Source organism: Aethalodelphis obliquidens, unplaced genomic scaffold (assembly GCF_003676395.1).
Source record: "Aethalodelphis obliquidens isolate GAN/ISIS:26980383/991018 unplaced genomic scaffold, ASM367639v1 scaffold38, whole genome shotgun sequence".
In the NCBI taxonomy this organism is placed as follows: Eukaryota; Metazoa; Chordata; class Mammalia; order Artiodactyla; family Delphinidae; genus Aethalodelphis; species Aethalodelphis obliquidens.
Window position 1 is genome coordinate 13,054,246 of NW_020837982.1, and position 22,963 is coordinate 13,077,208.

Below are 22,963 nucleotides of genomic sequence, written 5' to 3' on the forward strand. Positions count from 1 at the left end.
GTATATGGGTGGTCACTGCACAATACTTTCAACTTTGATCTGTGTTTGAAAATTTTCATAATGAGCTGTCAAAAAAAATAACATAAGCTGAAAAAATGTATTTCAAAAGTAGCTAATGTTTGCTGGAATCGATAAGACAATCCAAAGATGCAGGAATAGAAAATTAATCATTGTCGTTTTGCATCAGTTTCAAGGGAATGATAAGCAAGGAGGCACAGAGAAGGGGCGGGGAAAGTTGGGACCAGGTGGGACCGAATTTTGGCAGGACCTGGGAGAGGAGACTGCGGGTGGGATTCTCCTCAGGCTAGAGTGGCTATAGAATTGAGACTGTAGTATAGACAGCAGCCACCTCCTCCCCTGGTCATCAAGGGTGGCAGAGTTAGCCCTCAACACTTGCTCACCTATGGTCCAGTTAGAAACAATGACATTTTTAAGATGTCATCTTAAAGCTAAGCTGAGAGAAAGTCTAGTAAGTTTTAGGAGTAAAAACAATGAAAATGAAATGCCAGGCTCATGTTTTGAACTGGATCAAGCTACTTTCTAGAAGGACTGCACGCTGACACTACCCCATTTGCAGTAAATTCAAGGCTGCCTTCTCAGGGGCCGCGGATTGAGGAGCCTGGGTGGCTGGGGTGTGATGACTTTGATGGTAGAACGGATACCTCCGCGTGCCAATCCTGTCCCCACCACTCACTGATTACGTGGCCCTGGGCGCATTACTCAGCCTCTCCTGGCCTGTCTTGTCAGTTCCAAAGTCCATCCCCGGTTTTCCGTTGCTCCATTTACCAGCAGCTTTGGACATGGCTGATCAGGCCCTTCTTGAAATACTCATTTCCCGCGGGCAGGGGCCACCTGTCTCTCTTAGGTCCCTCTCAGCCTTCCTGGCCACTCTTTCTCAGCCTCCTCTGCCTGATCGTCATCTTCCCATCACACATCGAACTACCCCCGGCTCAGTCTTCAGCCCTCTCTGCTCTCTCTGCACCCAGCCCCGACGTGCGATAACCCGTGTGAAGCCAAATCCTCCATCCCTCCCCACGGGCTCCTGCCTTGAGTCTTCCGCTTGGAAGTGGCACCACCAGCTCTCCCAGTTGTTCAAGCCAGACTCCTTGGAGTCGTCCTCCACTTATTGTTCTCTCCTGTACTTAATTCAGCAACAAATCCTATTGCTTCCGCTTCTGAAATCCATCCTCCTCTCCACCCTTGGGGTCATCACTAATGTCTCTCACCCGGATGATTGCATTTGCAGCCTCACTGATGCCTCAGCTTCCGCTCTTGTCCTAAACTCTATTTTCCCCACAGTAGCTAGAACCATTCTTTAAAAAAATATCAAGATTCTCCCCATCTCAAAACTCTCCGATGATACCAGAATAAAGGCCCATGTCTGCCTCCTTCCTACACGGCCCTTGACCTCCCTGGTCTCGTGTTTTACCCTTTCCCCTTTGCTCATTCTGCACCATGCCTACTGACTTCCCAGCTGTTCCTCCAACAAATCACTCAGCTGTCACCTTTCTTGATGCTATTTCCTCCACTTGGACTGTCCTTCCCTCTCCTATGGATTGATCTTTCACTGCCTTTAGGGTTCTCTCAAATTGCATCCTATCCTAAAGATTGTACTGCTCTATCAGAAATGGCATCCTTCTTCACTTTCTATCCCTTTACTCTGCTTTCTTTTTCTTCTAAGCACTTCTCATTGCTTGATATTCTGTATTTATTTACTCATTTTTAAATGACCTGTCTCTTCCTACTTGAATGTGAGCCCAGTGAGAACATAGGCTTTATGTGTTTTACCCATCACTGTATCCCCAACGCCTCAAACAGAGCCTGGCACACAGTAGTTTGCCAATAAAGAACTGTAGGATGAATGAACAAGTGAAGAGACGCCCAGCTCTGTGCTGGCCTGGAAAATGCACCCACAGAATGAATTTCTTTCTTTCTATTTTTAACCTTTTATTTTATATTGGAGTATAGTCGATTTAACAATGTTGTGATAGTTTCAGGTGCACAGCAAAGCAACTCGGCCATACATATCCATTCTCCCCCAGACTCCCCTCCCATCCAGGCTGCCACATAACACTGAGCAGAGTTCTCTGTGCTATACAGGTGGTCCTTGTTGGTTATCCATTTAAAATATAGCAGTGTGTACATGTCAATCCTAAACTCCCTAACTGTCCCTCCCCCCCACCCTTCCCCCCTGGTAACCATAATTTTGTTCTCTAAGTCTGTGAGTCTGTTTCACCCACAGAATGATTTTCGTTGCCATAATGATGGTCCTTTATGGAGAAAAAGGACAATTTGTGGGGAAGGTCCCGATTCTGGTCCCAAAGTTGGGAGCTAAGTGTAAAAAATCCGTAATCCCTTGGGCAGGTTCCTTACGGGTATGGGTCAGACGTTGCTTTAGTGACCTGGAACTAGAGTGTCACATGACCCAGAAATGACTGCCCCTGCTTCCTGGTCAATAGTATGTCCGCCTGTCTAAAGCCCCTTCCTCACTTGGCTCCCGATTCCCTGTTTCTGCCTGGGGAGCATTTCTTTGAAATGACCCTAACCTACCACCACCGAGAGCACAGAGCTTTCCGGTGGCTGCAAGACAGTGCTATGACACATTTTAACAGAGTCTGTTAAAAGACTTACCAGAAGTCTGCTGGGCGTGCTCTGAAATTAGTTCAGCTTAGATACTGGCCCTTCTTATCTTTGCCAACAAACAGATACAGCCCCGTGTACCACCTGCAGGAAGTGGGGCCTTTGATCTCTGTGAGGAGACCTGCGTTATGGCTCTTTTAAAAATTGAATTACATTCCAAGTGTGTTTTAAGACATTGTAGTCTATGGAAAGAAGCAGGATTCATTTATCAGAAAGGAGATTTTAAGTTCTACAATCATGCAACAAATATTGAGTGCTTACTTGGTTGATAATATAGTAGCTGCGTTTGATAAAGTTCAAATACCTAATAGAAAGCAGCAAGGCAGAGAGAGAAGGAGATGGAGAAAAACACACTTGCATGCAGAGAGAGAAGGGGAGGGAGGAGAGAGGGAGGGAGGGAGGGAGAGAGAGAAAGGGAGAGAGAGAGAGAGAGAGGAGAAACGCTTCGTATTTGAAGAGTGTAATCCCAGGGATGTGCGACTGATGTGGGTGTCACTGGATTTTGCTTCTGCACCTTGTTGGTGAGCTGGGAGCTTGGGGCAAAGTGAGGCTTGCTCCTTCCTTCCTTTTATTTTCCTTTATTAGATCCTAAACTATCTCAGCAGAAGATAATTTGCCTACCTTCCTCAATAGCCGATTCATTCTTCCACCTGCCTGTGTGTCCATCCATGTGTGGTCATTCATTTCTAGTGGGCATTTGTGTTTTCCTCTCCCTTTCAATACAATCCCAGTTTCCTCTGTGAATTCATCTATTCTCTATTCTCACTCTTGGGGCTTGGCTGGGGTTGACCCCACCCCAGCTCTAGCATCCCCTTGGCCACGGGGATGGGTTCAGAGAAAGGCATGTACCCCAATTTCGGCTAAAGAGAGAGTGACCTCTCCTTCCCACCCCACCCCCGCCCCCTGGAACGTACGCTGCAATTACTGAAAGTGATCTGCTCTCTTCTCCTGGACCATGTGGTGTGAGGACATGAGGTCTAGTGTACCTGGAGGATCTGGGCCACCAGGAGGAGCCTAAGGGTGCCACAAACACCACACAAGATGAGAGAGACAGAGGCAGAGACAGAGGCATGGAGCAGAGATTGATTAGGTCCTGGATGCCATGGTTTAAGTTACTGGGTCAAGTCTCATTTGAAGCTAGAACTATTTCTGAACATCCCAGATTTTTTTTTAGCTAATACAGACTTTTTGCTTTAGCCAGTTTTAATTGGGTACTTAATTGGGTGACTTGCAACCCCAGAGTATCCTGAGGGACATGCCATCTCTCCAGCTGACGTTTATGGGGTCACGGCCATGTGCTGGGGTCTCTGTCCAGCAGGCACAGTGAACCTGGTGAAGTTGGGTGCCACTCACACGGAGGCGAAAACTTACTGAGAAAGGCAGACAACTGCATAAGCGACAACAATAAAGCATGTTCATCCTGTTGTTAAAAAGCAGCGTGGATGGTATGATCGGCCCCGTTTTCTAAAAATGATATTTATGGATCTTTATGCGCCTGTGCTTAGAACAAAATATGATAGCATGCTGTGATCTCTGGGCGCTGTGCAATGCGGTCTGCTTTTTTCTTTTACATTTTGCTTTGGTTTTGCAGTGGACTTTCATTGTTCTAATAATCAAAAGGGGGAAATGCTATTAAAGTCAAAACGATAAGCATGGTAAGTGCTATGCCGGGAGAAGGACTGGATGCTATTAGAGAGCTTAGCAGGCACCTGCTTTGAGAAGCTGCGAAGCTGTGCAGGGAGCAGTAGAGGAAGCTCAGGGAGACCTTCCTGCCGCGGCCTGTACGGGCTCACCCCCTGCATGGCCCCCGGTCAGGGGAGCCAGCTGCCGGCCCTTTCCCTAGGCTCTCTGGAGCAGGTCCGCGGTTAGGCCGGGAAGGGCGTTTCCGCAGCTCATCCTTCTGCGTTGCCAGTGTAGGGCTGGTTACTGGAAGCACAAGGCCCTTTCCTCTCAGGGCTCCAGAAGCTGAACATTAAGAAACCATTGCAAATAGAGTAATTGCTCAGAATGAGCATTAGCGTCCTCTTAAAAAGAGGCAGCTGCTGTGACTATAACGTCGAATTCAGCAGCGCTTCCTGAGAACCATGTTAATGTGATTTGTGCTAATTCCCTCCTTGCTGCCTGGGGGCCCAGCCCAGAGCTGTCCCGGCTCCTGCCCTCAGTCTCTGCGGAAGCATGAGCATCCTTCACTCCTTTTCCTGGCAGGCAGGCAGGCGTCGTCAATCAGCAGACTGCTGTTGCTCATCCACTCTGTGCCTGACTTCGGACCGGGTGCCGAGGGGTTGGGGAGGGGATGGGAACGAGGTGGGGGAGGGGATGGTGCTTATTAAGCCTCACTAAGTGCCTTTGAGGCGTTAGGCATTTGTCCAAGGACTCAGGACAGCTGTGCTAAGAAATGAACGAACTGGGGAAGAGCGCAGCACAGTATGGAATGTACCCCTCGCTCATTTATTCACCGTGAACAAGACAGCTCTGGTCTCCGCTGTTGTGGAGCTTATGTTCTAACGAGACAGACCTTGAATCAGCAATTGCACATCGACTGATTTCGCTACAGCAGTGATTTGTGTGACGCATGAGTACAGGGTGCCATGAGAGAACGAAAGGGGGCGAGGTGTGGGCTGACCTGGCCTGGTGGGGGGGGTGGGAGGTCCAGAAAAGCTTCCTGGGGAAGAGAGATCTGAAGAATGAACAGGAGCCCACCGAGCTAAGAGGAGGAAGAGCCTTGCAGGCAGAGGAAAGAATTGGTACCATTCGAGAAGCACGGGAGGCTGGACACGGAGCAAAGTGCAGAGGTGGCACCAGCTGGTGCAGGGCTGCTCCTGTGGTGGGCGGAGTGCCTGACGGGAGACCCCCAGGCTCTAGTCCCACCTCTGCCTCCACTCCCTTTGTGTCCCCATGTGAGTTACTCACACTTCGTTGGGACCCACTGTGTGCACTGGGGTCTCTCTGGGTCTCAGCGCCTCAGCAGAGCACATGGGAGGCTGCTGAGGTTCTGTGCAGTGCTGAAATCCTATGATTCTGTAAGTTCTAGGCTCTGGGCCTTGCAGGGGTGAGATGAGGCCTGCGGGGGTCTGCAGGGATTGCAGGGTGAGGGAGTTCGGTGAGGCCAGTGGGGCCTCAGGGTCTGAGAGTGTGAAGGGGGAGCCCCTGTTGTGACCAGGACGGAGTCCTCCATCCCGGGCCTGCACCCTGCCCACACCTGGGTTCCTCTGTCCACCCTCACCCTGCAGTTCCTGGGCGTGCCAGGATGCATTAGCCCTACAATCAGGGAGGCTCCATGAGTCCTTCTCCTGGGGCGCCTCAGCCCCCATGTAATCAGGGCGTGAAGGTAGACTTGGTGGCAGGGGAAAGGGTGTGGGCATGGTTCCAGATCTGCCCTTCATGGGCAAGGTGACTGGGGTGGGCGCTGACGTGCACCCAAGCCCCTCTTTAGGGATGAGGAAAACTTCCCTCCGGCCGTGGGGCGTGCTGCAGAGGTGGATTGCCTCACTTGAACAGAAAAGCCTTGCCCAAGGTCACAGCTCCTTCCAGGGGCAGTCTGAGGTCAGTGACAGATCAAAGCAGGGTGCAAAGGCCTGGCTCCTTCTATGAAACTTGGGACGACGCCAGAGCGCCAGCTCAGCTCCTAAAGTCCCCACAGAGGTGACTGCAGAGCAGCTCAGCTTCGTCCGCTGCCCAGTCCTGTTCCTGTCCTGCACACAGAACTTGTCTCCAAGTCTGCTTCCCGGGACCTAACCTGTGACAAGTCCCCTCCATGCTTTCAGCCTCAGCTTCCTCATCTTTAAAATGGGAATAATAACACCCACACCATAGTTTGTTGTGAGGATTGAAAGAACTAATAGTTATCAAATTCCTGGTGGTGGGATCGTTTGCAAAGATATTCCTTTGTGTTCTGTCCTGTCCTCAGCGCTACGGTGTTCGGCACCCCTGTGAGAGGAGTGAGGGGTTCCCTCTGTTCTGAGTAGGGGCCACTTTACCTCAAGGGTTTGCAACCCATTTTGCTCCTCAGGGAGGGAAACAGATGTTTCCCAGCACCCGGAAGAGGACTCTCAGGTTTTGCCTGAGACGCAGAGACTTGTGGTGGGGAAGGGGAGGACGGATGGAAAGAGTGTTTGCTTCTTCGAGTCTGGTGGAGCTTGGAGGTTTTCTCTTTGGGTGAGAGGAGACTCCTCGCCCCGCCTTCCCTGAAGCCCCCATACACGGGCGGTGGCCCCCTGTGCCTTGAGGCTGGGGGGCAGCAGGGTCTCCTCTTTGGTTGAGGCTCCACTCCCTGGAGGTCCACCTCTGAGCCTGCCTGGAGAATCAGAGCTTGGCAAGACAAGGAGGACAGGACTTGTTGACAGACGGTGTGTCAGGTGGCAAACACCGCAGGCGCCTCGACCCGAGACCATCCTCGCCCGTTTCTCTGGCACCGTGTTAAAACCTCTCTCTCCTTGGATTCTTGTACGAAGACAGTTAGGGGCAAAGGGCCTTCACATGTAGCTGAGGTTGAACTTTTCTCACCCTGATGAATAGGAGTGCAGTCCCACATTCTTGAATTTCTATGGAATCCGTACCCTCTAGTGTAGCCTGGTTCCTGGCGCATAGTAAATGCTCAATAAGTGTTCTCTTCTCCTCCCTTTCTCCACTTCATCCTCATCCCTGCCCCACATCCACTGTGGTGATATGTATGTGTCTGTATATATATGTATATATAGAGAGAAAGAGCTACAAAACAATACAGAAGATACCTACATAGTACCGACACCTGTAATTTGTATAACACTCATGTTAGTTACATGCTTTCATCCATTCATTTAGTTCAGGGTTTCTCAGCGTCAGCACTACTGGCATTTAGGATGGTTAATTCTTCGTTGTGGGGCTGTCCTGTGCATCATAGGATATTTCAGCTGCATCCCTGGTCTTTAGTCACTAGGTGTCAGTAGCAGCCCCCAGTCATCACAGTCAAAAATTTCTCCAGACAGGCCAAATGTCCTTGCAGGGAGCAGAGGGGCAAAATTATTCCTGGCTGGGAACCACTGATTTCAGTGATTCTGAAAGGAGAGAGGGAAAAGCAAAGCATTTCTCTACTTCCCTCGGGGATTTCACACCAAGGAACAGACACCACCCAGCACCTCCCGGCATCCCCACGAGCATGGCCTCACCCTCACCACCTCCACCGTCGTTTTTCCCTGCTGGACAGGACAGAGGGCACGCTGCCCGCTTTCCTCATAGGGGAGGGACCGGCAGCCATCGTGTCTTTCCAGGAGGACCTGGCCATCTAACTTTCCCTGATCCATAACTTGACAGACCCCAGAGGAATACCTCAGTACAGGTGATGGTCCAGGTGAGGTCGAATCTGCTCCCATCACAAGTCTCGGGAGCTGGGAGCAGGCACGGTCTTCTCACCCCGGTGACCGTGGGTCTTCCGTTCCCTGGAAGCTCAGTGAGATGGTTCCCTAGCAACGGCACAGGCCTGTGGCAGCCCCGGGGGAGCACTGGATGTGGACGAAGAGCACAGGATACAAAGGGTCTTGCATGCTCATTGTGGGCCATCGTGTAAGTGTTTGCTCTGGGGGCTCCTGGCCTCCCTGTGGGCTCTCCTTGCTGGGGGACAGCAGACTGGCCTCTGCCCTCTTCAGGAGGGCTGTTACTCAGAGCTCTGAGTTGCAAAGGCTCTGAGTAAGGACCGTAGGGAGGAGATGACCTGGGTCTGCCTTCTGAGGAAGAGTACATGGAGGCTAAATTCATTCATTCACTCACTCATTCATTCAGTACATGTATTTTGTGCCTCTGCTATGTATAATAATCGAGCCACTAATCTGTGTACATCTCTGGAAGTATCAAATTGGTTGAGACATGGGTCTAATATGTTGTGCAACAGTATGGAGTTTAAAACATGGACCTTGACCTCTGGGAGTTGTTTTTTTTTTTGCGCTACGTGGACCTCTCACTGTTGTGGTCTCTCCCGCTGCGGAGCACAGGCTCCGGACGCGCAGGCTCAGCGGCCATGGCTCACCAGCCCAGCCGCTCCGCGGCATGTGGGATCTTCCCGGACCGGGGCACGAACCCGTGTCCCATGCATCGGCAGGCGGACTCTCAACCACTGCGCCACCAGGGAAGCCCTCCGGGAGTTTTTTATCTGGTTGCATAAACTGTACACTCCCAGGAAAGCTATAGAACAATATGAATATCCCATAAAATTTAAGCACACAGGAGGAATTACCACACAGTCTGTGATGGAAGGGGTGGGGCACGGGGACCTTTATTGCCAGCTCCTGTGTGGGAGACCCTTGGCACAGTTCAGTCCCGTGAAGAGCTGTAACTGTCCCACTTTCCAGATGTGGAATGGGAAGCTCAGGGAAGCGAAGAACGTGCCCAAGTATGTCTCTACCGCTAAAAACGAAGAGGGCTTTGATGGGTGGAGGACCGGTCCCCCTTCTCTGTCACAGCCCAGTTGGCTGCCTCCAAGTGCTCTCGGACCCAGGTGTGAGTTGCTGGCCTTGGCATCTCCTCGAAATCCCTCCTCCACTTTTCTAGACAATGTGCTCTCCTGATGCGAGGACTTGGGACTTACTGGGCCACAACCGTTCAGGCCAGCTGATGCGCTGGATCTCGGGACCGGCTGGTCTGCAGCTGGGTGAGGATGTGCGAGTCACCTTGGACAAAGAGAATAATCCAGGAGCGATCTGTTTTGGACACTGCCTGCTAACCTCCTTTCTGACTCTGTTTCAGGCAGCTGCCCATCTCCCTGATCTTCAGCTGTTTCCAGGAGTTTGTGTTTGTCTCCTGAAAGGCTGGCCCTGGAGACAGTTGCTGCTCACTCTTTCCACTTATTTCATCTCCCATGAGCTCAGAGCCACCCATTAACGAGGCCATTCCTGCTTAGGCAATTTCCTTCCGCCCAGAGAGCAAATGGTATTTGCACGGTTTGCTCCTCTGTTGCACTCAGCGCTTTCTCCTTTCTGGTTCACGTGGGCCCCATGAGGGGGAAGGCTGTACTGAGGTGATTCAGGCCGTGGGGGGCTCTGGTGAGTGCCTTTCTGGAAGAGCCCACATTCCCCACCCACTAGGGCTGGGCAGCCCTGGGCGTCAGAGGATCCGCCAGAGGGCTGGAAAAGGGCATTTGAAGAGATGTCAACAGTGGTGAGGCTTGTCTTCCTTCACCGTCAAGCAAACACATTTTAATTAAATCACAAAGATAAAAATCTCTGCTTTACTCTTGAAATCTAGCAGAAAGTATGCCAGGGAGGAAAATTTACCCAGGGAGAATATCCCAGGAAGAAGCATTTTGTAGTTTAGAACATCAGCAGGGGTAGATGGGCTGGGGGAGAAGCACAGGAGTGGTTACCTTTTTTTTTTTACATCTTTATTGGAGTATAATTGCTTTACAATCGTGTGTTAGTTTCTGCTTTATAACAAAGTGAATCAGTTATACATATACATATATTCCCATATCTCTTCCCTCTTGCGTCTCCCTCCCTCCCAACCTCCCTATCCCACCCCTCCAGGCGGTCACAAAGCACGGAGCTGATCTCCCTGTGCTATGCAGCTGCTTCCCACTAGCTATCTATTTTACGTTTGGTAGTGTATATATGTCCATGCCTCTCGCTCACCCTGTCACAGCTCACCCTTCCCCCTCCCCATATCCTCAAGTCCATTCTCTAGTAGGTCTGTGTCTTTATTCCTGTCTTACCCCTAGGTTCTTCATGACATTTGTTTTTCTTAAATTCCATATATATGTGTTAGCATACAGTATTTGTCTTTCTCTTTCTGACTTACTTCACTCTGTATGACAGACTCTAGGTCCATCCACCTCATTACAAATAGCTCAATTTCGTTTCTTTTTATGGCTGAGTAATATTCCATTGTATATACGTGCCACATCTTCTTTATCCATTCCTCCAATGATGGACACTTAGGTTGTTTCCATCTCCTGATTATTGTAAATAGAGCTGCAATGAACATTTTGGTACATGACTCTTTTTGAATTGTGGTTTTCTCAGGGTATATGCCCAGGAGTGGGATTGCTGGGTCATATGGTAGTTCTATTTGTAGTTTTTTAAGGAATCTCCATACTGTTCTCCATAGTGGCTGTACCAATTCACATTCCCACCAGCAGTGCAAGAGCGTTCCCTTTTCTCCACACCCTCTCCAGCATTTATTGTTTCTAGATTTTTTGCTGATGGCATTCTGACTGGTGTGAGATGATATCTCATTGTAGTTTTGATTTGCATTTCTCTAGTGATTAATGATGTTGAGCATTCTTTCATGTGTTTGTTGGCAGTCTGTATATCTTCTTTGGAGAAATGTGTATTTAGGTCTTCCGCCCATTTTTGGATTGGGTTGTTTGTTTTTTTGTTATTGAGCTGCATGAGCTGCTTATAAATTTTGGAGATTAATCCTTTGTCAGTTACTTCATTTGCAAATATTTTCTCCCATTCTGAGGGTTGTCTTTTGGTCTTGTTTCTGGTTTCCTTTGCTGTGCAAAGGCTTTTAAGTTTCATTAGGTCCCATTTGTTTATTTTTGTTTTTATTTCCATTTCTCTAGGAGGTGGGTCAAAAAGGATCTTGCTGTGATTTCTGTCATAGAGTGTTCTGCCTATGTTTTCCTCTAATTAAGAGTTTGGAGTGGTTATCTTTGCGGGCCCTGGCCAAGTCTCTTGTAGAGAAAAGGCTTAGAAAAGAATTCTCACCTCCCAGGGTTATGTTTATTTGAAACTTGGAATAATTGTTTGTCTCAGTTGGCTGATCCTCCTCTAAAGGAGAACTTATAGGGATTAAGATGGGGAAGGGGTGGGGAAGCACTGAGTGGAGTGGGATGCTGGAGATTTAACGGTTGCTGCCATTAATAGATGGCTGTCAGCTCTTCCAATGCAGACCCCTGTGGTGAAAGCCAGGCTCCGAGTCCCCTCCTGATTTCTAGTCACTTCCTTGCTCCAAGGGCATGGGCTCCTTCCCGAGGACTTTGAGTCTCAGCTTTGTCATGTCCTTGCTGTGTGACCTTGGGTAAGTTACTGAACCTCTCTGAGCCTCAGTTTCTTCATCATTAAACAGAGATGATAACCAACTCTACCTTTCAGAGTTGCTCTGAGGAGTAAATAAGACTGTCTAAGATGCCCCTCTTCCCCTTCATCCTCATCTTCCATCTGGGGCTCTGCTCTTCCTCCCAGCAGCTTCCTGAGACTGGCTGCACTCTGCTCCCCTCCCTGATCTATCCGTGCCCTTTGGTTACATCTCGGTCCACCTTTGGCTTGCAGTGTTGTTTTATCTCTTTACGTTCCTGTTTGTCACACTGGAAGGCTGACCCCCATACAACCCTGGTCTGAGCACAGACCCTGGCACATCAGAGGCCTTCCTGAGGCAGAGTGAGTGCTTTGCAAACTGTGAAGGGCTTCCAACCGCCCTTAGGCGTCATCACCCAGGGCAGCATTTGTCACAGCAAAACTGAAAGGGCCTCGCCAGAGGAGGGAAGTGAGCCCGGGTCCAGGCTGCAGAGAGACACCAGGCTCCGGGAGGGAGCAGGTGCAGAGCCCAGTTTGTGCTGCTTGGGAGAGGAGTCTGGAACAGCCCTCACTGAGTCCACCCCTCTCCAAGCCCGCTGTCCACTCCCTGGTTGGACATAAGCCAAAGTCTTCTTGTTCCTTCCTCCGTCATCCTCCTGCAGGTCAAGGCAGAGTTACCACTAAGTTCCCTGAGCTCTGCTGGCCCCTGCCTGCCAGCCCCGGAGGCCTTTATCTCCTGTCTCTGAATACAGGTCTCATCATCTGACTAGCTCTGTGACTTTATGCAAGCCTCCTAGTTTCTCTGTGCCTCGATGTTCTTATCTGTAAAACGGGATAGTGGGGAATCAAATGAAATAACGGTGTAAATTGCTCCCCTTTAAGATCTTCCCACTTCCCTCTAGTCACGGTTCTAACTCAGGTGCTCTCAACCCTGGCTGTCCATTAGAATCACCCAGGAGCTTTAAAAAATCTAATGATGCTCTGCGGGTCTCCTCCACCCCTTTCTGACTCAGCGGCCCTTGAGTAAGAGCTGGGCATTGGTTATTTTTTCAAGGTTCCCCAGGTGACCCTTGGGTTGCACCAGGGCTGAGAACCAGTGGGCTGCTGGGCCAGCAACAGTGCTCTTCTGTTCTGGCTGCTGTCGCCTCGTCCAGCTCCCCCCACCTCTTCGACATGTGTTGGACATCTTGCAATTTTCCGGAGGGAACACGCTCCCAAAGGTCTCTCTGCCTTGGCCCACACTGTTCTCCCTACTCCTCCCTCTGGAGCCCCCTCTCTTCCCAGGCCTTTCCTAAGCCCTCCGTCCGGGATTGGCACTCTGGATGCCCCCCACCCCCAGCTCCATGTGCTCCCATCTTGACGCTCATCTCTGTGGGTCACATTCCCTGTGTCTTACCGCCTTTGAGGCCCCTCCCCAGCACAGAGCCTGGCATGTGTCTGCTTCCAGCTCTGCCCACCCTGCCCTTCCTCACCTCCCTTTCCTTCAGCCCCTCTTGATCTCTTTCCCCCAGCGGTTTTCAAGTTTTAGTGTCAGAACCACCTGGAAGCGTCAGAACCACCTGGAAGGCTTGTTTGCTCTTGTTTTTCCACCCTACCTCTATTGGGGTATAATTGACGATTAAAAATGGTATACACTTAAGGTGTACGATTTGATGATTTGGGATACGTATACATTGTGAAATTATCCCCACAATCAACACAATCAAGCTAATTAATGTACGCATCACCTCACATAGTTACCATTCTCTTTCCTTTATTTATTTTTTTGTAGTGAAAATACTTAAGATCTACCCTCTCATCAAGTTTCCAGTATATAGTACAGTATTGTTAATGATAGTCACAATGTTATACATTAGCTTTCCAGAAGTGCTAAGGGGTTAATATCCAAAATAGAAAAGGAACTCACACAATTCTATAGCAAAAATACCAAACAACTCGATTTAAAAATGGGCAAAGGACCTGAATAGGCATTTCTACAAAAAAGACACACAGATGGCCAACAGGTACATGAAAAGGTGCTCAACTTCACTGATCATCAGAGAAATGCAAATCAAAACCACAGTGAGCTATCGCCTCACACCTATTAGCATGGCTGTTATCAGAAGGAGGAAAGGTAACAAGCCTTGGTGAGGATGTGGAGAAAACCGGAGGCTTGTTAACATACAAGCTGCTGGATCCCATCCCATTTCTGATTCAGTCGGGACGGGAGGGGACTGAAAATGCGCAGCGCTTACAATTTCCGAGGTGACACCGCCCACACTTTGAGAACCACGGCTTTTGAGCAGTGTCTCAACTTCGGCATTGTTCATATCTGGGCTGGATAATTCTCCTCTCCAGCACGTAGACCCCGGACCAGGTGCAACCAGGTTGATGCCGTTGACTCCTGAAATACCACCTGGTTACCTCACCACCAACCAGTCAGGAGAACGTCCGTGAGCTGATCAGGCACCCTGCAAGCCCTCTCCTTCACCTTGCCTTTAAAAACGCTTCCCTGAAAGCCATCGGGGAGTTTTGGTCTTTTGAGCGTTAACTGCCTGTGCTGCTTGCTTGGTGCCTTGCAATAAGTGCTGTCTTTTCCTTCACTGAAATCCGGTACCAGTAGATCGGTTTTGCTGTGCTCAGGCGAATGGACCCGAGTGCGGTTTGGTAACACTCACAGGGAGGACCTCAGCCTCCCCCCACCCATTTCTGTTGCACAAACCACGAGAACACCAGGCTGCTTGCAGCGACTGAGTAGGGTGGCAGAGTTGCAACTTCTGTGATGTCGCTTATGCCAGTCCCCCTGCCTGGTCACCCTCCGCCCCTTTCTCCTGGCCCATTTCGATCCAGATCTGTTTTTCCAGAGCCATCACAAATGCTCCCTCACCTGCAAAGGGTGTTGGTAGGTTGTGTGGGTTGCGGAGGTTTGGGTTAATTGCTCTGTGTGTGGGTGGTTTCAGGACCACGCAGCTCTGGGCTCTTTACAGCCTAACCCACACAGTGCCTCCCCTGAGGGTCTCAGCAAGTCTCAGCAGTGGGGGAATGCATGGGATCCTAACACTAACGGATACAAAGGGCCTGAGGGAGAGGGTATTGTGGTCCAGTTCTAGCTCTTTACATCTGACCAGCACTTTACAGTTTTCAGCGCACTTTGAAACCTTACCTCATTAATCCCCAGATGTTGTGAGGTCAGCAGAGTGGCTGTTATTTATCAGTCCGAGTTCTATGGTGGCAAGCAACAGAAAATGGCTTTGGTTAATTTAATCAGGAAGGACAGGGATCGGGAAGCTTACTGATTTAGTGGAAAACTGAAGGACCAGATCTCTGGAAGGATCCTCCAGAGCAGGAACAGGACGCTCTCCAGGGCAGCCCTACAGAATGAACGGTCCTGTGTCCTCTGCTCAAGGCTCCAACCCCAGGGACAATGTCTGATGGGCTTTGTTAGGGTAGGTGCCCCCCGTCTCAGGCTACATGCTGGACAAAGGGCCCCTTGAGGTTCAGAGGCATTGTTGACGCACAGTGTCCAGCCCTGGGCTCATTCTCTCCACCTGCTCTGCTTCCCCGAACAGCGAAATCTGCATCTCCCCCCGCCTTTTCCCCAGTTCAGGTAACGGTACCATCATCCTCCTGGTCACCCACAGTGGGAACAGGGGAGCCCTCCCCCTTCTCCTCCAAGCCTCCGGCTAATTGGTGCCGACTTTACCAGTTTGGCCTGGAACTCTCCTCCATTCCTACGAGCACTGCTGAAGTTCAGGCCCTCAGCATCTTTCCCTCTCCCGAAGGCTCATTCCTCCGGTCTTACCCCATCCAACCCGCAGCAAAGGCATCTTTGTATAGTGCAGATCTGATCGTATCATTCCTCTCCTTAAAAAGCTTCAAACAGTGCCTTTCTGACCACAAGCACAGCTTTCAAACTTCTGTGACCTTGACCCACAGGAAGAAATTTATTTTACGTTGCACCTGATTTTACAATGCGCTTATTTGTATAACTGAAGCAAAATTTTCAAGAGTTGATACTACCTGAGTTGCTATCCTATATCACTTTTAAAACTTCTGGCCAGGACCCACTAAACTGAGTTCACCATCCACTAGCGAGTCATGATCTGTTTGAAAATCACTGGCTGAAAGGAACAAGCAGAGCTCCCCAGGAATAGCACAGAAGGCTCCTAGGTGACCCAGGCCCTGCCCATCTCCCAGGCCTCACTCTCCCCACTCTCTGGCTCTAGGTTCTGGTCTCCGTTTCTTTGAGTTCCTTTGTACATCCCACGCTGGGCCTCACTTTGGTGCCTTTTCTGACCCCATTCCCTCTGCCTGAATTGTCCCCCTCCTTGTCTTTGCACCCCCTCCCCCTTGTAATCCAAGACTCAGCTCATCCCTGTGTGTTAGGTCAGGGCCTCCTCTGTGCCCTCAGAGCACGTGGGTCATGGCGCCAGCGTTGGCTTAGCATCCGCACCAGTGTGGGAACCGCCTGCCTTAGCATCATGTATGTTCCCCCATCACAGGCTGATTGGCCAATCTGCGTTTTTACCTAGTTACACCGGTTGACTCATATGCACATTGGCCTTAATGTTTGACGATTTCTGGTCTGGAGACTGTCAGTTCCTCCAGGCTGCAGGCTGTGCCGTTCATTCACGTACACCCCGTGGGAACGGCTGTCCAGCATCTCCCCTCGCCCCCACCTGTGTTTGGGGGATTCCCGGCCATCTTGTCCTGATAGAAGACAAAACCCACTTCCCCACAGAGGCCGAAAGGTCCAGGTACTGCCCTCCCAGCCCCCAGCACAGGGGACATGGGCACATGGCCTAGATTCAGCCAAGCAGTCTCACTCTCCTGTTCGGGAGCTGGTGACCCTAAGAAGCAGGGACAGAGGAGAATGCATGTGGGTGACGGCACCTGCAAGATCTGGTTCCCAGGGGCAGCAGGCGAGCTGGGGAGCCTGGGACTTGGGTGGCAGGAGCCACGTGACCTGCTCTTTGGCATGATTTTGGTTCAGCCTCCCTCTGAGCTGCCCATTTCCAGAACCTGGTTCTCCAGGTTCGTGGCCATCTTGGCACCCACTTGATGGCCCCTCAATTAATTACTTTTCTCCTTAAATCTTACTTTTCTCCTTAAATCAACCAGAGTTGACTTCTTTTGCCAGTTGTGGGCGCAAACCCTCACAGGCGCACCAGCACCTGTCAGACAGTAAATATTTGCTGATACAGCGGATCAGTGCCTGCTTTCATCCTCCTTGTTCCTCACCCTGAGCACCCAGCAACCCACCCCTGACCTTGGCCATCTTTCCAGCCAATGAGGCCTGAGGTTGGCAGAGACAGAGCTTGTGTTTCTTCCTCAGGGAGACAGAGTTAATCCCAGCCTGTCTTGGGCGATGGCCGTGGTTAAGGGTGTGACAGTGGGCAGGCTGGTGGGGTAGAGGAGAGTACTGCTCCCACTGGAAAGGGGATAATGGATTCAAGCTTTCACGATTCCCATGCAAAGCACAGAAAAGCAGCAATTGGAATGTTCTCTGGCTTTAGCTTGCTAGCAGAGTGGATTTGATTGTCTCCTGGGGGTGGGGATTCTTGCAGAGAACACACGTTTTCTCCTCACTGGTGATCATCTTCCCACTTCTAGAGATCACACCAGCTGAGATCAGTGAATAAGACTTAGAGGTCCATCAGAGAGAGAAAGCCCCTCAGTGGGGGAAGCCTAGGAGGTACCTGCAGACCCCCCGTGGTAGTGATGGGGGACAGCGAGATGTTGACAGTGGGAGTAACAAGAACGGTACCTGCAGGTCTGGCCGGAAGTGATTACGTCGTGAGAGGAGCTTATTACAGGGACTGTTTCCCAAGGCGTGGGCAGCATGAAGAAAAACCAGTGAAGAGAGTTGGTGAAGCAGCCAGGAGCAAATCCGTACCACCTCTGGGCGTGAGGGGTGTGGAGACGGAGGTGAAGCCAGAAGCTGGAGAGCGTTGACAGGGGCGTGGCCTTCAGTGAAGGGCCTCAGCATGGTGACCGCGCAGGAGGGAAGGGGGATCAACACCCTGACCTCTCTCTGCTCCACCCTCCAGCTTCCTTTCAGCGCTTCTCATTGGCTGAACCCAACTGGAAGCCAGAGGGCAAGGGAGCTGTTGATGTTATCCATGAAGGCCAATCTCCCGGAGGACAGAGTGGGGCGGAAAGAGCAGAGAGTGGGTCAGGAGGGGCAGATGGAGGAAACCCAGCACAGGAGCTTCCATGACACGTCCTGAGCTCTTATGAGCACACAGTATGTACAGCAACTCACGTTACATGTATGCAACTCATGTAATTCTCCAGCATCACACCATTTTACAGATAAGTATAGGGAGGTTAAGTAATTTATCCGGTCAGTGTGAGAGTAGCTGCAATTCAAACCCGGGCCATCTGCACCCAGACTTTGTGTTCCTCACCACTATGCTGAGCTGTCCAGTGAGGTGACCACTAGCTACACATGGCTATTTAAATATAGATTCGTCAACTTCAGTAACATTAAAAATTCACAAAGTCCCATGAGTCACATTTCAAATGCTCACTACACACATATGGCCAGTAGCTACCACACTGGACAGTGCAGATACAGCACACGTGCATCCTCTCAGAGAGCTCTACTGGAGAGCTCGGCAGAAGACCTGGACACCGTGACCTGGATCCTTTCAACCCCCTAATCCCTTGCAAAACACACATGCACGCACTCCCCTCAGGAGCTGTGGTGTTCCTGTGGTGGACATGAGAGGGGTCATGCTGATTTGGGGATTCTTAGGCCATTTCATTGCCCTCTTGATGGCTCTCAGATACTGTGGCCTCAGCACAGCTCAAAGAGATAAATCTGAGATAGTTTTATGTAGGCCGTGCCCTTTCTCACGTTCTAAAATCTCTTTGCTGTTCTGCCCTCTCCTATTGGAATACCCAGGACATCCCATAACAAGCAGCAGCATTTATATCAAAAGAGGCAGGAGAAACGGCTGGCACATCAGCACTCTCATCGCTGCCGCATTTCGGAGATACTTGTCCTCGGGGCTTATGCGATGCTGGCATCCTGTTACATACAGCATCCTTCCACTAGCTCCCATGAGACAGTGCTCAGTTGGGTTTAATGATCCCCACATCTTGACACCAATGTATCATGTCCTAAATGCCCAGAATTAGCAGATGAGGTGAATCCTGAAGATGATATAAATCCTACCTATCAAATAGGCTAAAGGTGAAGTCTAGCTCTGTCTAGACTGTCAGAACATTGTGAAAAGAAATGTGAGTCAATATCAGATGACCCTCCTACACGTAAAGAGATGCGGGGTCTTGGTAATCTAGAAAAGCACTTTCTGGGAGAGGAAGCAAAAAGATATAACTCTAAATCACCTGTAGGGACTTCCCTGGTAGCACAGTGGTTCAGAATCGGCCTGCCAATGCAGAGGACACGGGTTTGAGCCCTGGTCCGGGAAGATCCCCCATGCCGCGGAGCAACTAAGCCCGTGTGCCACAGCTACCGAGCCTGCGCTCTAGAACCAGCGAGCCACAACTACTGAGCCTGCGTGGCACAACTACTGAAGCCTGTGCGCCTAGAGCCTGTGCTCTGCAACAAGAGAAGCCACCGCAGTGAGAAGCCCGCGCACCGCAACTAGAGAAAGCCCGCGCACAGCAACAAAGACCCAACACAGCCAAAAATAAAAATAAAGAGATGAATTAATGAATTAAAAAAATATAAATAAACCACCTGTAATTCTACCTCCCAGAAAACATTAGCACTAGTGTTTATATATACATTTTCTCACACGTGGCCTATTATACATTGACGTGTATGATTATGCTGTGTATGATCTTCTTTGTTCAGTGTATCTGTGAACATTTTTGCATCTCATTAGACATATAATATGTAAAATAATAGTAGCTACCCTTCATTGCTGCTTATTATGTGCTGAGGTCTGTGCACTGCACATGTATTATCTCAGTTCTCACAATAGTGATGATAAGTTAGTTGCCATTATTATTATTATTTTACAGATGAGGAAACCAAAGCACAGGGATCAGGTATCTTGCCCAAGATCACACAGCTAGTTTAGTGGCGGAACAAAGACTATAACGAGATCTGTCTGACCCCCAAACCCATGGCCTTTCTGCCAGGATGCTCTTCTACAACAACATTATGCAAACTCTTTTAGCTCTGGAATGCATTCTTTGAAGGACTTTTTCTATAAACCTAATATGTAAAACAGATAGAAGTGGAGGTGGACTGGTTGAAATAGGAATGGGAAACTCTCAGTCTCACCTGCTCTTGCCCCCCGACCAGAGGCAACTGCTGTAGCAGCTCAGGGAACCCCTTGCAATTGGGAAAGGCCAGTTTGGAAAACACTGTCTGCGCATCCTTTTAACAGACTGCACGGGATTCACTTGTATGGATATAGCATCATTGATGCAACCAACTGCCTCCTGCTGTGAAGAGCAATCTTGATGATGCATTTTGTACACAATCATGATTTTCTTCCTGGATACGTTTCTGAAAGTGAAATGTTTGGGTCAAAAATGTGCCCGTTTTAACACCAGACTCCCCTTTGGAAAGATAAAACCACATAAATTCCCGTCTGCAGAGCCAAGTTCTGCACATTCTCCCCACAACTGGATGTTACTATTTAAAACCAATTTTTGTCAATTGTATATGCAAAGGTACGTTGCAGTTGTTTTAATTTACTTTTTTTTTTTTGGTTACTAAAAAATATTAGACATTTTAAAGTTTGTTGACTACTTACCTTCCTTCTTTTGTGCATATCCAGTTCATACTCTTTGCTTTTTGGTTTTCCTCTACAAGGGCAGTGGTCTTTTATTATCTATATGTAACATTTATTTTTAATGTAGGATTATTAATCCTTCATATGTCACGTAGAACATAGATGGTTAATATTACTAATATATAGAGAGACTATGTCATGTTGAATTTTATCTTTTATTTATGCTGTCTTTGATTTAAAAGTGTTAATACTTAGACTATGTTTAGATAAATATTCTCCTATATCTTTTAATTCTTTGATTTTTAAAAGATCTGAATTCTTTAATCCATTTGAAATTTGTTACATTACATAAGTAAGTGAACTAACTTCCTGTTATAACTAACTCACTTTAATTTTCTTATCTTATTGCCATAGCTAGAACTTACAGAGTTCTACTACATAAATTGCATTATATTATATAAATTGTAACTACAGAGTTACAACTTAGCCTGGTGGTTCTCAGCCTTGGGCATTATTGCCTCCCCAGGGGACATTTGGCAATGTGTGGAGACATTTTTGGTTGTTACAACTCCTGTCGGGGAAGGAGTGTACGTGCTGCTGGCATCTAGTAGCTAGAGACCAGGGATGCTGTTAAACATTCTACAGTACACAGGACATTCCCCCACAACAAAGAATTACTGGCCCAAAATGTCAATAGTGCTGAGGTTGAGAAGCCTCTTGTTAAATAATAGTGGAATTAGCAACTCCCTTTTGCTTTTTGTACTTACTGCATTGCAAACCAGGGTTTCACTCCTTAAAGACAGCTTGCCTTAAGGTCTCTGTGATGATCCCTCTGGAATGCCTCTGTAAATTTATTCTCTACCCACAGACAGAGTGATGCAGACAGTGCTGTAAAGGACATAGGTGCCTGGGTCAACACGGAAAAAGGAATAAAGAAGGAAAAGCAATGCAGTCACGAATGACACATTAGCAATGTATAGTGTTTATTTTCCTGTCGTGAGACCTCTATGCTCCCCTGACAAGGAGGAATAAGAGCCTCTTCAACTACCCTCCTATTGATTCTCTCCTGGAACTTATGACCTCCATCAGTTAAAGCATCACAAGATTCACTCTGTAAGAATGTGAACAGTGAAGTCACTAAGACCTGGGTTCAAACCCCGGTCCCCTCACTTGCTGGCTGTGGGTGTGAGACCCTGGCCAAGGTCCTTTCCTCCCTGAGTCTCTGAGCCTGTTTCCATATAACATGTACTTACCTTGGATGCCATGAAGTGCACTTTAGACCTTATAAGTAGATACCTAGCTCAGCATCTAGAATATAGTGAGGGCTTCTTATACATCCCCATGGAGTCCCAGGCGTGTGCACCTAATGCTGCTGCTCTCTTCCTGCTGAGTTCTGAGAAAGGCATGAAAAGCTGTGCTCTGGCACAGACCCTGGGAGCCCGGAAGCCAAGAGAGACCAGCCACGAGCACCTGCGCAGGGTTTTATGCCTGTTATTTTTTACATCTTTGCTGTAAACCTGTGAGATATATAATTTTATTATTGCCATTTTACAGATGAGGAAACTGAGGCACACAGAGGTTAATACCCTGCCCAAGGTCACTGAGCTAGTAAATGGTGGACTTGGGTTTTAGAGCCTCGCCCTTAACCACTTAGTCACGCTGCCTCCCCACCCCTCTCAGCCCCAGCCCCCCAGCAGCTCGGCTGAAGGACCCCAGTCCAGCTACCCCACCTCCGAGGTTCTTCCCGTGATTCCTCTGGAGCCCCGCGCTTTTATCCTGAGGCCCGGGGGCAGCGCTGAGAACGGGATGGATGCTGAGAGGAAGGGGGTGGCACTTCATCAGAGCAGCTGCTGGGGCTGCCACCAGTTGACAGAGTTCTCTGCTCAAACGCTGTCCCCAGAGGACCTGACACTTCCCAGCATCCCGGAACTGTCCCCACGGAGCTCTGATGGCAGCCTGACTGGCTTCCTGATCTTCGGAAATGTACTTAACTTCCCCATCCCTCAGCTGGTGTCTGGGAGGAGATTCAATTACATAGTAATGAGCCTGAATCCTGCAGAGCCTGCCTCTTAATCACCAGCTGAAAAATGCAAGCATCTAAGACACAGGCAGGCCACCCTGGCCATGACCCCATTAACCTAATCCTGTTAGACTCCTCTGCTCCCCTTGGCTCAGCTGCAGGACTGCTGTGGAAGGTGACCTTCCAGAACAGAGGGCTCCTCATCTAGGGATGCTGCGTCTGGGTGAGCTGTGCCTTGGGCGTGGTGCAGGTGTGGTCCTGCCACGGCAGGGACGGGTGGGGCAGGAGCTCTCGTGGCTGGATCTAGAGAAGGCCAGGGAGAAAGCTGCATGCCCAGGTAGTACCAGCCTCCCTCTCTGCAGGAGTCTCACTGCCCGCACCATTGTCAGCGTCACGCTGGGCGCTGCCACATCAGGGCTCTGATGCCTGGCACTGTACGTAACAGAACATACCATGTAATCCTCACAACAGTTCTGTACCTTCCATGCTTTACAGGCTAGGGAAACTGAGGCTCAGAGTAGTCGGGTAGCTTTCCCAAAGACACACAGCTGCAGAACTGGATTGGATCCCCGTTTGGGCTAACTCCAATGCCCACACTTTTGGAATCATTACAGAGGTAT